Here is a 14,516-nt window from a genome sequence, read left to right as displayed (position 1 = left end):
CGTAATACATGTGTGAATAACAGACACCAACATGTCCCTAGTGAGCCTCTAGTTGACTAGCTCGTTGATCAACAGATAGTCATGGTTTCCTGACTATGGACACTGGATGTCATTGATAACGAGATCACATCATTGGGAGAATGATGTGATGGACAAGACCCAATCCTAAACATAGCACAAGATCGTATAGTTCGTTTGCTAGAGTTTTCCAATGTCAAGTATCTTTTCCTTAGACCATGAGATCGTGTAACTCCCGGATACCGTAGGAGTGCTTTGGGTATGCCAAACGTCACAACGTAACTGGGTGACTATAAAGGTAGACTACGGGTATCTCCGAAAGTGTCTGTTGGGTGACATGGATCAAGACTGGGATTTGTCACTCCGTATGACGGAGAGGTATCACTGGGCCCACTCGGTAATGCATCATCATAATGAGCTCAGAGTGACCAAGTGTCTGGTCACGGGATCATGCATTACGGTACGAGTAAAGTGACTTGCCGGTAACGAGATTGAACGAGGTATTGGGATACCGACGATCGAATCTCGGGCAAGTAACATATCGATAGACAAAGGGAATAGCGTACGGGATTGATTAAATCCTCGACATCGTGGTTCATCCGATGAGATCATCGTGGAGCATGTGGGAGCCAACATGGGTATCCAGATCCCGCTGTTGGTTATTGACCGGAGAGTCGTCTCGGTCATGTCTGCTTGTCTCCCGAACCCGTAGGGTCTACACACTTAAGGTTCGGTGACGCTAGGGTTATGAAGATATGTATATGCAGAAACCCGAATGTTGTTCGGAGTCCCGGATGAGATCCCGGACGTCACGAGGAGTTCCGGAATGGTCCGGAGGTAAAGAATTATATATAGGAAGTGCTATTTCGGGCATCGGGACAAGTTTCGGGGTTATCGGTATTGTACCGGGACCACCGGAAGGGTCCCGGGGGTCCACCGGGTGGGGCCACCTGTCCCGGGGGGCCACATGGGCTGTAGGGGGTGCGCCTTGGCCTAGATGGGCCAAGGGCACCAGCCCCTATAGGCCCATGCGCCTAGGGTTTCCACCATGGAAGAGTCCATGTGGTGGAAGGCACCCCTAGGTGCCTTGGGGGGGAGGGAAACCTCCCCTTGGCCGCCGCCCCCCCTAGTAGATGCCATCTACTAGGGCCGGCGCCCCCCCTGGCACCCCTATATATAGTGGGGGGGAGAGGAGGGATTTTACACCAGCCCCTGGCGCCTCCACCTCCCCCCGTTACGTCTCTCCCTCGTAGTCTCGGCGAAGCCCTGCTGCTGTGACGCCCTGCATCCACCACCACGCCGTCGTGCTGCTGGATCTTCATCAACCTCTCCTTCCCCTTGCTGGATCAAGAAGGAGGAGACGTCTCCCGTCCCGTACGTGTGTTGAACGCGGAGGTGCCGTCCGTTCGGCGCTGGTCATCGGTGATTTGGATCACGTCGAGTACGACTACATCATCACCGTTCTTTTGAACGCTTCCGCTCGCGATCTACAAAGGTATGTAGATGCATCTAATCACTCGTTGCTAGATGAACTCCTAGATGATCTTGGTGAAACGAGTAGGAAAATTTTTGTTTTCTGCAACGTTCCCCAACATTGTCGTGATGTCATCTCTTAACCAGCAACACGAGATTTTGCCCATGGCAAAATAGTTAATGATGAGAGATGTTGGAACCTTCTCTCATCTTAGATGTAATCCCAACACATGATCCTATTCATAGATCATAGAATCTTGTGTTATCATCCAATTAGACTAAACAATCTCAAAACTAGTAGTGCAATGTGTCCTTCCGCGGCAGAGGTATCATAGTAAGAACCATGCAACCCCACACGATGCCAACTTTTAGAGAAAAGGCATAAGCCGGACTTTATAAATAAAGCCACCAGGCAGAGTAACACAACCAACAACCAAGCCAACACAGTAGCAAAGCAACAGCTAAGAAGGTTCGCATACATGGCTACCTAGCCAATCATGGCACGCATGCCAGCTCTCAAAATACAGGGAGGAGGAAACTAATTAAGGCGCTGCCCGATTCCGTCGCGCCAAGAAGGAAGCCGTAGACCGAATCTTGGATACCATATCGTCGAAAACCTCGTGGTCCGCTTCCTTAATCAATAATCTCCACTGCTGCAAAAATACACCAGATTTAAATAAGCAGCTCACAGGGTTAGCCGGGAAGGTAAGTTCAATAGTAAACTTGTTTCTAGTGGTCCACAACGACCAACAAATCGCTGCAAACCCAACCCAGAAAACCCTTTTAGACGCCCCAGACAAGCCGCTAATAGACGCCGTAAGTCCTCGAAGGACGAAGGATTCCAATTCACTTGGAGCCAATAACGAATATATCACCAAACGAATTTGCCAAAGAGCAATGAAAGAAGATATGCTCGGTGTTTTCAATGGCCCCACATAATGCGCATCTCTCAGAGCCCGGACCGTTCCTTTTTCGAATTTGATCGGCCATGGGGAGCTTCCCACGGAAAGCTTGCCAAATGAAAATTTTGATCTTAGGAGGAATACGGGCACTCCAAATGCATTTAAACTTGGACGCAGGGGAGCCAGATATAAGTTTAGCATAGGGGGACTTAACCGAAAAGCGACCAGAAGAGGAGTGGGGCCAGACAACCGAGTCCTCTTCGTCCGAGAGCGTGGGGAAGCAAGCAGTAAGACGATGCCAATCTTCCAACTCTTCAGGAGAAATAGTTCTACGAAGGTCTAGATCCCAGTTATTTAGCGAGAGCTCAAAGATAGAGATCTCCGGATCAGAGTAGTAAGAAAATAAGACCGGGAATGCCACTGCGAGATGGAGTCCCCGCACCACCAATCTAACCATAAGCGAGTAGACTTACCGTTTCTAACTACAAACTTGACCAAGGATTGGAAAACCGCACGAACTTAAACGAGCTGGAGACAGAACTAGGAGCCACTAGTGGATGAGGCAAACATGGGGCTCGAGTCCGGGAAATACGTAGCCTTGAGAATGGATAGCCAGAGAGGGCGCTCCACTGAGGACATGATCTTCCACCACCACTTTAGAATGAGGCACTTGTTCATGACAGCCGTATTAATGATACCTAACCCTCCCATGTTCTTGGGCCGGCATATGTATTTCCATTTCACCATCCTGTATTTGGGCTTATTGTCGGCAGAGTTCTAGTAAAAAGCACCCCTATGCTTGTCAAAGCCAGCGTGTATCCCTCTAGAAAGAAGGTAAAAACCCATCAGGAACATGGGGAGGGAAGACAAACATGCATTGGTGAGGGCAACCTTGCCCGCTTGGGTATTATAGCGGCCTCTCCATGGCAAGAACCGGTTTCCCACCTTAGAGATAACCAGAGCAAAGTCTTTAGCCAGCAATTTGTGGCGAGAGATCGGAAGGCCAAGATATTTGGAAGGAAAGGAGCCTAGGGAACAATTGAGGAGATGAGCAACTCTTTGAGCCTCGGCGTCTGAAGCCCCAATAACAATGACTTCGCTCTTAGCAAAATTGATTTTAAGGCTAGAGAGAGCTTCAAAGCAGAGAAGCGGGAATTTCAGGTGAGTTATGCTAGCCTCATTTAGTTCGACCATAATGATAGTGTCATCCACATATTGTAGGTGAGAGATGCCATTAGGCACAAGGTGAGAACTGACAGGAGTGATGTGGCTAGCTACAACTGCCTGAGATAGAATATGAGAGAGAGCATCTGCGACAAAGTTGAAGAGAGGGGGGGCGGGGAGACCGGGTCACCCTGCCTTAGGCCCCTGCCGTTGGCTAAGAAGTTACTAATCTTTCCATTAACCGAAACAGCAGTGTGGACACTCGTGACCAACTGCATAAGCCTGCAGACCACCGCACCATCAAAACCCTTAGCAAGAAGCACTTGCCTGAGAAACTTCCAACTAACCGAGTCGTAAGCTTTTTCAAAGTCAAGTTTAAGAATCACCGTTTTGGTGCCCCGGACCCGCAAGTCATGGACGATCTCATGGAGACAGAGAATACCATCCAAAATGAACCTGCCCTTTATGAAAGCAGATTGAAAAGGGCTAATAGTGTGATGAGCAATAGGGGAGAACCTAGTAGCAAAGCCTTTAGCCGGTAACTTTGCAAAGTTGTTGATCAAGGCAATAGGTCTAAATTGAGTGATCAGGTCCGCCCCTTTTACTTTAGGAATAAGAGTGAGCACCGCATAGTTTAACCGAGAAATATCAACGGTGCCCAACCAGAAGCCTTGAATGATCGCCTGGACAAGACCCCTCAACTGGGGCCAAAACTGCCTAAAGAAGGGGATGGATAAACCATCAGGGCCTGATGCCGCATTGGAGTTGGCAGAGCGAATCGTGTTGAAAATCTCCTAGTCAATGAGGGGGATCAGCAAGGCATCATTATCATCGCTCGTAACCTAATCCTGAGAGGTCCAGAAGGAGTTGGCCAGTCTAAAGCTCACCTTAGGCTTAGCGGAAAGGAGAGAGGAGAATAAGTTGACCTCATGCAACATAATCTCGGATTGGTCAGAAAACCTGACGTTGTTGATAAGCAGGCTATCAATCAAGCAGCGGCGACGCCTGCCATTGGCAATGGCAAAGAAGTACGCGGTGGGGGAATCGCCTTTTAAAGTCCAATTAATGGTACCCCTTTGTCTCCAATACACCTCCTCCTGACGATGCGGGGCCAAAAGGGCCTCTTCTAAATCATAACGAGCCTGTCAATCAGAGGGGGAAAGGCTAGGGCCATCGGCGCGAGCATCCAGGAGACCAATTTGGGCAGCAAGCCGAGCCTTGTCATGCCTCAACTCAGCAGCATGGTTCTTAGCCCACCCGCGAAGAAATTTACGAAGGAAGTAAGATCATTGGTGCTAGTCATCCATTGGGCCGAAAGAGCGTCGAGCAGAAGATAAGAAAGAGGAGATCTTATGCGCAATCAGGTCAGCAAAACCCTCAACCAGAATCCAAGAAGCATCGAACTGGAAACGCAAAGAAAAGACAAAATGAGTCCCATCGTCAAGAATCAGTGGCGAGTGATCAGACCCCACGATGGGAAGAGCCTGGAGGGAAGCCCGAGGAATCAAGGAGTCCCACCTGGAGCAGATGAAAACCCGATCAAGAACAGATCGAATGGGAGCCGTTTGACGATTCGTCCAAGTGTACCGGGCACCAACCCTAGGTATTTCGCGGATAGCAATGTCCCGAATGAAAGTGTTAAACGCGTCAGCAAGCGGCCAAGAAAAGTTAGGCGAGTTTTTATCCAGAGGGGAGCGCATCAAATTAAAGTCGCCGCCAATAAGCAAAGGGAGGTCACAAGACTCTATTTTATTCCGAATTTCATCCAAGAAGATATAGGAAAGAGAGTGGTCAGCCGGACCATAAACAACCATAACTTCCAAAAGCGTATTGAGGGAGCGATGAGATACCACTGTACTAGCCCAAAAAATGCCATGATCGAAAGCAACAAAATCAAATATATCTCTTTTGGTGCCAATAAGAATACCACCCGAGTGCCAAGACGATGCAAGATGATTCCAGTCAAATCTGTCGGTCCCAGCAACATCAGATAGTTCATTCGGAGAGAAGGAAGGTTTCAGGGTTTCAACAAGGCCAATGGTATCAATGTTCTCAGAACGGACAAGGTCTTTTATCTGGTCCCTGCCAACTACTAGGCATATTGCTAAGTTGTCATAGTATTTAATGAGAAAAGAGCGTACTTAGTATCATAGCATGATACCGTATCATATTAAATGAAGTGTTAATTAATATGAGTAATGTAGAATAATAAATGAGGCTACCGAAGATACTAACATATGATGCTATGCACTATGGAGGTTATATAATGCACTAGTACCATATGCATAGAGAAATACCATGGTGCACCTGGGTCCAACGCACCCTCTATGCACAAAATAATTTAGTAATTGCAAAAAGTTAAAAATTACCAAAAAATTGGAGTCACATATGTTAATGTGTACTCATATAAAAAGATTTGCTAAGGAATGGCTTTCATTGTATTCTGGGCGGGAAAATCCAAATCGAGTTGCTATATACAAGTACTCCTCATGCTACGTTGTCCTCTAGTATTTGTTTTTTCTTCCCTAAAGTATTAGAAATGTTCGAGCCTTCAAAATAATCTCTACTTCTAATGTCTCAGTTGGTAGTCCCCGTCGGTTAATTTTTGTCCCACCTCCCCTGGTTTATTTTCGTCCTCCCTTCCGCATCGCATTTACACATGTCGACCAAGAAAAACCGCAGCGATCCCTCCACATCCGTCGATCCAACAACAGTCCTCTCGCACCAGAGAAATAGGGCGGAAAAAAACCATACGAAAAATAACCATCAATGGCTCGCTGCTCCATCCCTCGCCCCCGCCGCTCGAGCGAGAACCACTCGCATGCACGACTCGTTCGGCACCGCCGCCGCTCCATCCCTTCCACCTGTGACCTCGCCGCCATCTAGTTCCTCTCCGTTCCCATCTGCCACCTCTGCCGAGATCCGAGGCCTCCGACTTGTGGGCTGACGCCACTGCCGCGGAACCCCGGGGCAAGGCAGGGTGATGATGCGTTGTGGGTAGCGAGGAGGGGCACATGGGCGTGCCCTGCATCGAGGAGGAGCTCAGGTACTTTAAATCGAGGAGGAACACCGCTGTCTTTCTACATGGTGGCCGCTCCCCTCGATCCCCTCCATCGCCTCCGCCGCCGCCGAGGTACGAGATCGCCTCCATCTTGTTCCTTCCCTGGCCACGCCCCTCCCAATTTCTGCCCCTCATCTAGCTAGGGTTCTCACCCGCCGCCGTGCGGTGATGGCATTGTGGCGAAAGAAGGTCTTATTCCTAGAGAGCCGCTACCAGCCTCCGCCTCCACTTGCGGCCAAAGACAGGTACGCCGCCGCGTCCTCGACATATTCCCTACTCCCGTGCACGTATGGTCAAGCATGTATCGCTTATCTTGCCCATACGGCCTTGGCAGATCTCAATGCTTGCTTGCTAATGTGCGTGTGTGGATGTTGCTGGTTGCTGCTGTTGTGCACGTCTACTTGGTGTGCCCCTGCTGTTTTGTGTTCTCACCACCACATCGACGACAAATACAATTTCTTAGTTTTCTTAGAATGGTGTGTGCCATGATCTTCATGCCCGACAGGGTTTACATCACGCCTGTGGACAACAGGATTTTGATGTCCAGTTAAACTATCACTTGGTTGTGCATATGCACTATCTATTAAACCGACAATCATTGTTTTCAGGTTCAGGTTCGATATGTTAGGGCTGAAGTACGCTCTTGAGTTAAAGAAAGACCTCGAGAGACTCTGTAGGTACGGTGCTATTGTTAGTGTGGGGTTGCATAGTACTCCAATACTTTAGTGTGGGGTAGTAAAAAATGTATTCGTGGTGGGAAAGCATCAATCGTTCGTATTTGCAGAATATGGAAATCAACAAATATTACCATTAAGAAAGCATGCATGTTATAGTGAATACTTAGTATACCAGTCATATTTTCTTGTCAACATGCACCTATTTGGAGGCTTATCCGATATTATTGCAATCTGGTAGAACTAACATATACTACTTTACTGGAGCTAGCACCTCATGCATAGTTATTGTATCAACCAGAAAGAAACTTCCGATCTACCATTTTACAAAACCAAATTGTATAGTGAGTAATTGAAGTGAAGTTGTTTTGGGCACCCAAAGATAATTATGTTTGTATATTCCTGCCACTTGTACGGTTACAAGAAGCTAAATGTTGTTTTTCTTTTTTATGTTCTAAAAATTATTTCCATGGTTATCTCCAATACAGTTTTAAAATGATCTTTTTGGACCAATTATATTAGCTCAAGTTGCCATTTAGTTGAGTTCAAGTTCAGATTTGGCTGCCATCTTTGTTCAGTTCAGTTAGGAGCAACGTTTAGCATTCTAGCTGTATGATATGATGTCTACACATTTCCCTGTTCTCTTTTTGTGTAATGTAATTCCAAACTCTTTAGGTCAACCACTGCCACTAATTCTCTAATGGATATGCCATGTGCATAGGAAGGGTGCACCTGTTTTTCCTTATCTTCATCTGAATTAAATCCGTCCAGTGTGTATGCAGGAACTGAAGACATGTATTAGAGCCTGCATTGAGCCTGCATTGAGAAATAGTTGACAAAGAAGGAACTGAAATGAGGTTACTGAGGCTGCATTTAAGAATCTTGGTTGATGAGCTGATCTCTGACCAAAAACTCAAGAACTAGAAGCAAGCCTGACATTCTTTTTCTGTAATTGGTATATTCTCGGTAGCAAGCCTGTCATCCTTTTCTATCCACATGAGGCTTAGGGGCCGTTTGGATTAGCACCAACGCCGACCCTATCAATTTTTTGGCACGGCCCTGCGATTTGGACCCTGTTTGGACCATCGCCAAAATATTGGCTCGCCCCGAAGGCTCAGTGTTACTTCTGCCAACTCGTGGGCGCATCGAGGGCGCCAAAATTGGTCGCCAAAAAATTGGCGAGCACGTCCCTCGCCGGCTGATACGAGGTTCTCGTGTTAGTTTTTTTAATCTCGTATAGTTCGAACAATCGGTGCGGCGGATTAATCGACTGAGTATTTCTTTGGGTCGTTGTGATCACTTAGATCGCGCAACTAATTCTGTTTAGCATAGTCCAATAGCCGGATAAGAAATTGTACTACAAAATTACGGTTGTTTGTCTCTTTTTCCTTTTTTTGCGAATGAAATTGTCTTTGTTTTCGTAAAGGCAGCCGCAAGTTTCGCTGAGCACAAAAGTTGTACCTGTACGTGTTCTTTTCTAAAAATAAAATCTGTACTCTTATGTCCAACTTTCTTTTCATTTTTTTTGTGAATGACCCATTTCATTTCTTTCTGCATGCTACAGTTAATTAAGTGTCCATATTACAAAAATAAAGTTTTTTGTTTATTTGTTATCGGCTCAACATTATAACTAAAAACACAAATCAATTCAAGTTGTCAAACCAAATGTAATATCTGCCAACATTTTGGAAGGTTCAGTGGTTGTAAACCAAACAATAACAACTTGCCATTTTTTGGTCATGCCCTCACTTTGCTCATGCCAAAAATTTGATAGGGCAAATTGGGGCACAAACCAAACACACCCTTACTGTTTTTTGTACTTGTTCGTCACCAATCAATAAGGCATTGTACTCATTACATATGGTGAATGGCCTTCTAGATTTGTGAGTTCATAGGTAGTTAACAACAGCAGAGCCATGTTCTAATAACTGATTCGAGCCTTTCCTTGGTTTGGAGTTGAGTCCCGAAGAAACGTTCGAGCGCATGAAATCAGTTCTTTTCAAGAACGCAACTGCTTTTTTTCTCTTATAGATTCCACTCGTAACATATCACAAGCATCTTTAGTCTAAGAAAATAAGAAAAGTGAACTTACATGATTTATTTAAATTACTAAATAACTTACTAGATACTGTATATTTCTGTTTGAGCATTCCAAAAACTGAATCACACTCCATTAAGCTGTAGGATGCATAAGGTAAGGGAAATATAGGAAGCCCAGACATCTGTAGTAATACCATAAGTGGAAGAACAAGGGCAAGAAAACATTTAAAAGGGCCAATGATAGGCGGAAAAAGATTCATGTGGCTATTAGTTCATGTTTTGCACCAAAGAAGAACAGAGGAATGGAACCAAAGAGAAATGAGTGAGCATACACCTTTGCTAGATTTTATGAACTGAACTAATGTACAAAAACACATATTGTTATCTTGGTGCATGTAGTTATTTAATTTAACAACTTGAATTCCGCATGAAGTGTACTATACTGGACTTCTCTGGGCTTTACATGTGCTCATATTCCATAATTTGGATCAGAAATGAAGCCTATGCGTATGCATAAAGCATTTGCATTATACTAATATTGTGTGTATTGTTTTTAATGCCAAAGGTAAATCTGAACCTGCTCAGACCACGGGGAGGATTTCTCTGGTGGACTATCGCTGGCAAGGTTGGCATGGGAGTAGGCCCGTACCATGGGTTTGTGTGGCTGGAGGACCGTGGCCAGTGCTGCGATTGCCTGATGTCCATGTGGAGCATAGCTCGGCATGAGGTGATATCCTTCTATGATAACCTAGCTGTACACAATTTCTTCAAAGAAAATTAACATATATATCAAAGTTGAGATTTGCAATGTATTTAAATTAGTTCTTAAATTGCTCCAAAGCTACTGAAATTTCCCTTATTATATTTTTCTGTAGATACTGATTGTTCAAAATTAAACTCACTACTTAAATTCCATAGAAACGAGAGGCTCAAGGAAGCAACAAGTAGGATGAAGGAGTTAACGGGCAGAAGCATAGATCACAGAAAAACAAGAATATGTTTGCTCCCCATGCTTTGCACTGATGTATAGGTTCGGAAGTTTAAAAGCTTCATGCACTCCCCATGCTTTGTATTGATGTATAGGTACGGAATTTAGAAGCTTCATGCTTTGTATCTCAGTATGTTCATAGTGGCTTCAATCTACAATTTAAAAATGTGAATATTGGCTGGATCATGACACAAGTGATGTGGCTCCAGTCATGTTTCTTAAGCTACCGTGTTTATACCATCACTAGGCCATATAGTTTACCAATAACCTTCTTAAGTACTTCCACTGAACCATCATTATTGCCGACTAATTTTTGTGTTCATGGTTATATTTCAGATAACCGGTTCAGAGAAATGCAAACAATGGTTGGGGGTTCTAAGAAGGATGACCCTAAATGGGAGCATGACAGACACCATGGTCCAGGAAATAAGGGGGAATCCCATGGTGTCTACTATGCTTTTAGAAATCCTATGCAGTCAGGGAGATTCCTTCAGATTTTTGCATGATGAGCAGGTAGCTGTAAAGGGTCGTGGTGTCTACTATGCTTTTTAGAAAGGTGAGTGCATTTGCGAAGCTTCCTGCAGAGTTTCACATGATGAGTAGGTAAATGTGCTGCTTGTGCGTTTACCAAGTAGTTATATAGGAGAGCACACAAGCAACAGACTACATAGCTTGTGCTAATTTCCATGATAAGTTTTATCGCATATGAACAAGTTATATTGCCAGTTAAGTTATTAATAGAAATTGAGTTGCTTATCGTTGAGTAGAAGACGTTCCTTTAGAGTATTTATAGTTTTATACTAATACTTTATGAAGGTGATATGCTGAAGATTTGTGATTATTACAGTATGGCATTTACATTGCTTTGTTCAGGTCTATACATGTACTTAACTTGGATGAGCCATTATCTACAAAATATATTTCATGAACTCCATAGCAGATATCTCGATTCAAAGTAATATAGCCAGAGATGTTAACATTTGTTTTTGGAAACACAAGCAATAAATTTTTTATTGCATTTGAACTAGATATGGTTGTATCTTAGAGATTGTTGCTTTGGACAGGATTTACTATATTTGTGCAGCAGGCTACATGCTTTTCTGAATGACCATTTAAGGAGTGAACATGAACTGGTGATGTATGTGTTCCATGCTCCATGGGGAGGGAACAAGGATTGATTTTCGCCGGGAGTAGGAAGAGTATGGTGAGTTACTTCTATGCTTTAAGGGGCTTCCAGAACTACTTGATTGTGAAATAAGTCACTAGGTACTGCTCAGATGAATTATATGGATGGTACCACCATTCGTCCAGGCTGTACAAACTCCTATCCCTGAATTTCTATTTGTTGGAACCATTAGATTTATTAGTATTTTAGTCATTACGTTTCTACAGAGGCTATGTGAAGCAAAGAAACTCCTATCCCTTTTAAATTTTAATACATGTCAGTAAGGAGCTGACACTCTTGGACGGTGAGATATTATTGACGTTTGGTATAGAAATATAATTACATGAAAAACAAAGTTTAATTATTGATGTCATAATTTTTTTGGCCATACCTGCACATTTACAACCCTCTTATCTTTATAACTACACTGTTCTTTGCTATACATGATAGTTCAGCTATGAATTGACTACACTTACATGCATACTGACCAGACTTGCCTAACAGAAGCACAAACACAAATGGACACTCTGCAGTTGTATCAGACACACCACCACAAGACCTGCTGTGTGCGTCACAATTCTTAGCAGCGACCGTTACGACCGTGCAATGCAAGATTGCTAGCGACAAGGATTTGAGGAGGACAAGACGGTAGCTATCGACAAGGATTCAAGAAGGACCAGATGCCACTATGGTGGTTGTAATATTAGTCGAGACGAATCTGAAAAAATTGAGTAGAGATGTGGAGATATGATAGATTTTGCACAAAAAAAACCAGTAAATTTTTGCTACAGAGAACATATCGGTGTGCATATATCGATTGCACTTGCTTCATAGCGCAATACGTTTATCCTGCTACGAAAAATGTATTATTTTTTATTAGAGACTAGCAAAAAGGCCCGTGTGTTGCAACGGGAGAAAAAAAATCCTCTCAAGCTGGGTCAGTTGGACAAACTGTGTGTGGCCGGTTCGCAGGTTATGAGATCGAACCCTCCCATCGGCAATTTTACTTTTTGCCAGCTCTCCGTACCTGGGCCTCAGTGCGCCACCAGGTGGGCTTTCTCCGTTGGACCAAAACGGTTGGCAAGTAAAGGTGGGCTTTCTCCGCTGGGCCAAAACGGTTGGCAAGTAACGAGACCAAATAGCGTACGTGAAATCAATTGAAGCGGGATCAAACAAAGCAGGACGAGACCAAAAATATCACCTTTCTTTAATTGTAGGTATAGAAGGGGGGTTTCAAGGCAGAGATAGTGAGTAGAAGAAAAGTTATCTACCATAAAAGACGACAAGGTCACATGACATGCACTGATTGCATTTGCTTTATGGCACAATATGTTTATCCTTCTATTAAAAATGTATTATTTTTTTATTGGAGAAGGGGGCTTCAATGGCAGAGATAGTAGGAAGAAGAAAAGTTATCTACCATAAAAAAGGTCACATGACATGCACGACGATCCTAACGTACATGTTAGACATGTTTTTATAGGAAAGGGTTCCAACAAAAAAAGAAATATCTCGCTATGGCAGGAAAACGAGTAGTAACAGGAGGGTCCGGCAGAAAAAAGAGAGTGGGTCGTGTGGTGGGGTTTTTTGTGTTGAGACCACGTGTTGGTGATAACAGTCAGATAGTCCATATTTCTCCTCCAGAGTAATGCTACATCTACGGGAAGTTCTTTTACGTGTTCAACAGACTATCGACTGTGGACCAAAAGGATTTAAGATCAGGGAAGGATGGGGCCAACCCCAACTGAAAATCAGGGGGAGAAAGATTAGTTAGAAGGAGATTTTCTAAAACTCTCGTAAGGGTCTATGCGTCTAGGATTATTGTCTCTTCATATATGCTATATATTGAACTCTTAAGTTAATGTCTGCTCCTTTTTATATGGCTGTAGGTCTATTTTTTGATGATTTGTTTGTTGGGGCTTGTTCAAGAATTCCAAAGATTTTTAATCTGTTTGGTGAATCATAGGGATAATTATACTGTATCTCATTAGGGGTACATAAGAGCTGCAACATTCATAGAAGAAATTTATTCATTCTTGAAGCACACAACAGGTGCTACTTTTTTTAATTCAAGTTCTTTCATATACTGGTCTACCTTGTGCTACTCCCTTTCATCCATGTATTTCTATGAAGTTTGCTTTATTTTTGTTGCTCCTGCCTGCTTTGTTGATGCATTTCATGGGGATGACTCATGTACTCATTTTGTTTCTTACTGAAATGGAAAAGAAAACAACAAAGATTAGTATTTGTTTGCTTTAAGTCGTCAAATACTTTTTCATGGTGATTTGTAATTCATTTTTTTATTAAATGCATGTTGATCTAGCATTATCTTTGTTGTCTAGAAAATTTGCTATCATAGTGCCATCACATTTCACGCTGAAGCCTTCTCCTTTAAAACCAGATGAAGCCCTCTCCTTTAAAACCGAATTATAGCAGAGAGCGGGTTGGTTGGCGGTCCGTAGGAAAGTATAATGTGAAGGAGAGATGGCACTATGACGAATGTGATGTGGGCCTCATCTGGTTTTAAAGGAGAGGGCTTCAGCGAGAAATATCCTGCAGAAAAAGGAAAGGGTGCGCCATGGGATAGGGTTTTTTGTTGGACAACGTGGTGAAGGTAACATGGTGGTAGATTTTTGTGTTGGACCTCATGTTCAACATAACAAGATGGATAGTCTGGATAACTACATTTCTCAATCATATATGGACTCGATTTAGAAGAGTCTTGACTATCACACAATTGAATTTTAAGGAGTCCCGTTGGACGCGTGTTTGATGTCCGGACACATCCAGACATATGAGAAAGAATTAAGTTTCAACTTTAAAGACGACCTTAATTATTTGATTGGTTCATTTAGTAGCAATGTAGTCCGTAGCAACGCACGTGCATTTTACTAGTCAAACAGTAAATAATCAAACAGGAAGACCACGACCAGCCTAATTTTTTACATGACTCATTCCCACAGAACACTCCAAATATCCTTTGTCGAAAAAGCAACGATCCCGACCCACCATGCTGCGCGTACAAAGCCGA

The 14,516-nt window shown here is 43.7% G+C and overlaps 1 long non-coding RNA gene across 9 annotated transcripts; it reads left to right on the top strand.

Annotated features, from left to right (window-relative positions):
* The first annotated feature begins 6,304 nt into the window (after positions 1 to 6,304).
* On the top strand, positions 6,305 to 12,340 carry LOC123137639 (uncharacterized). 9 transcript variants are annotated; one of them, XR_006468438.1, is made up of 9 exons: positions 6,305 to 6,690; positions 6,808 to 6,863; positions 6,953 to 7,094; positions 7,227 to 7,295; positions 8,075 to 8,247; positions 9,898 to 10,415; positions 10,657 to 10,876; positions 11,385 to 11,524; positions 11,977 to 12,340. It is a non-coding gene; the product is annotated as an uncharacterized lncRNA (long non-coding RNA). The 9 variants fall into 9 exon arrangements; XR_006468433.1 differs by having other exon boundaries at positions 6,758 to 6,863; XR_006468440.1 differs by having other exon boundaries at positions 6,305 to 6,863; positions 9,898 to 10,059; positions 10,251 to 10,415.
* The last annotated feature ends 2,176 nt before the right edge of the window (positions 12,341 to 14,516 follow it).

The sequence above is a fragment of the Triticum aestivum genome, chromosome 6B (assembly GCF_018294505.1).
Source record: "Triticum aestivum cultivar Chinese Spring chromosome 6B, IWGSC CS RefSeq v2.1, whole genome shotgun sequence".
Taxonomy (NCBI): domain Eukaryota; kingdom Viridiplantae; phylum Streptophyta; class Magnoliopsida; order Poales; family Poaceae; genus Triticum; species Triticum aestivum.
Note: the sequence above shows the minus strand (reverse complement) of the source record. Positions and strands in the feature narration are given on the sequence as shown.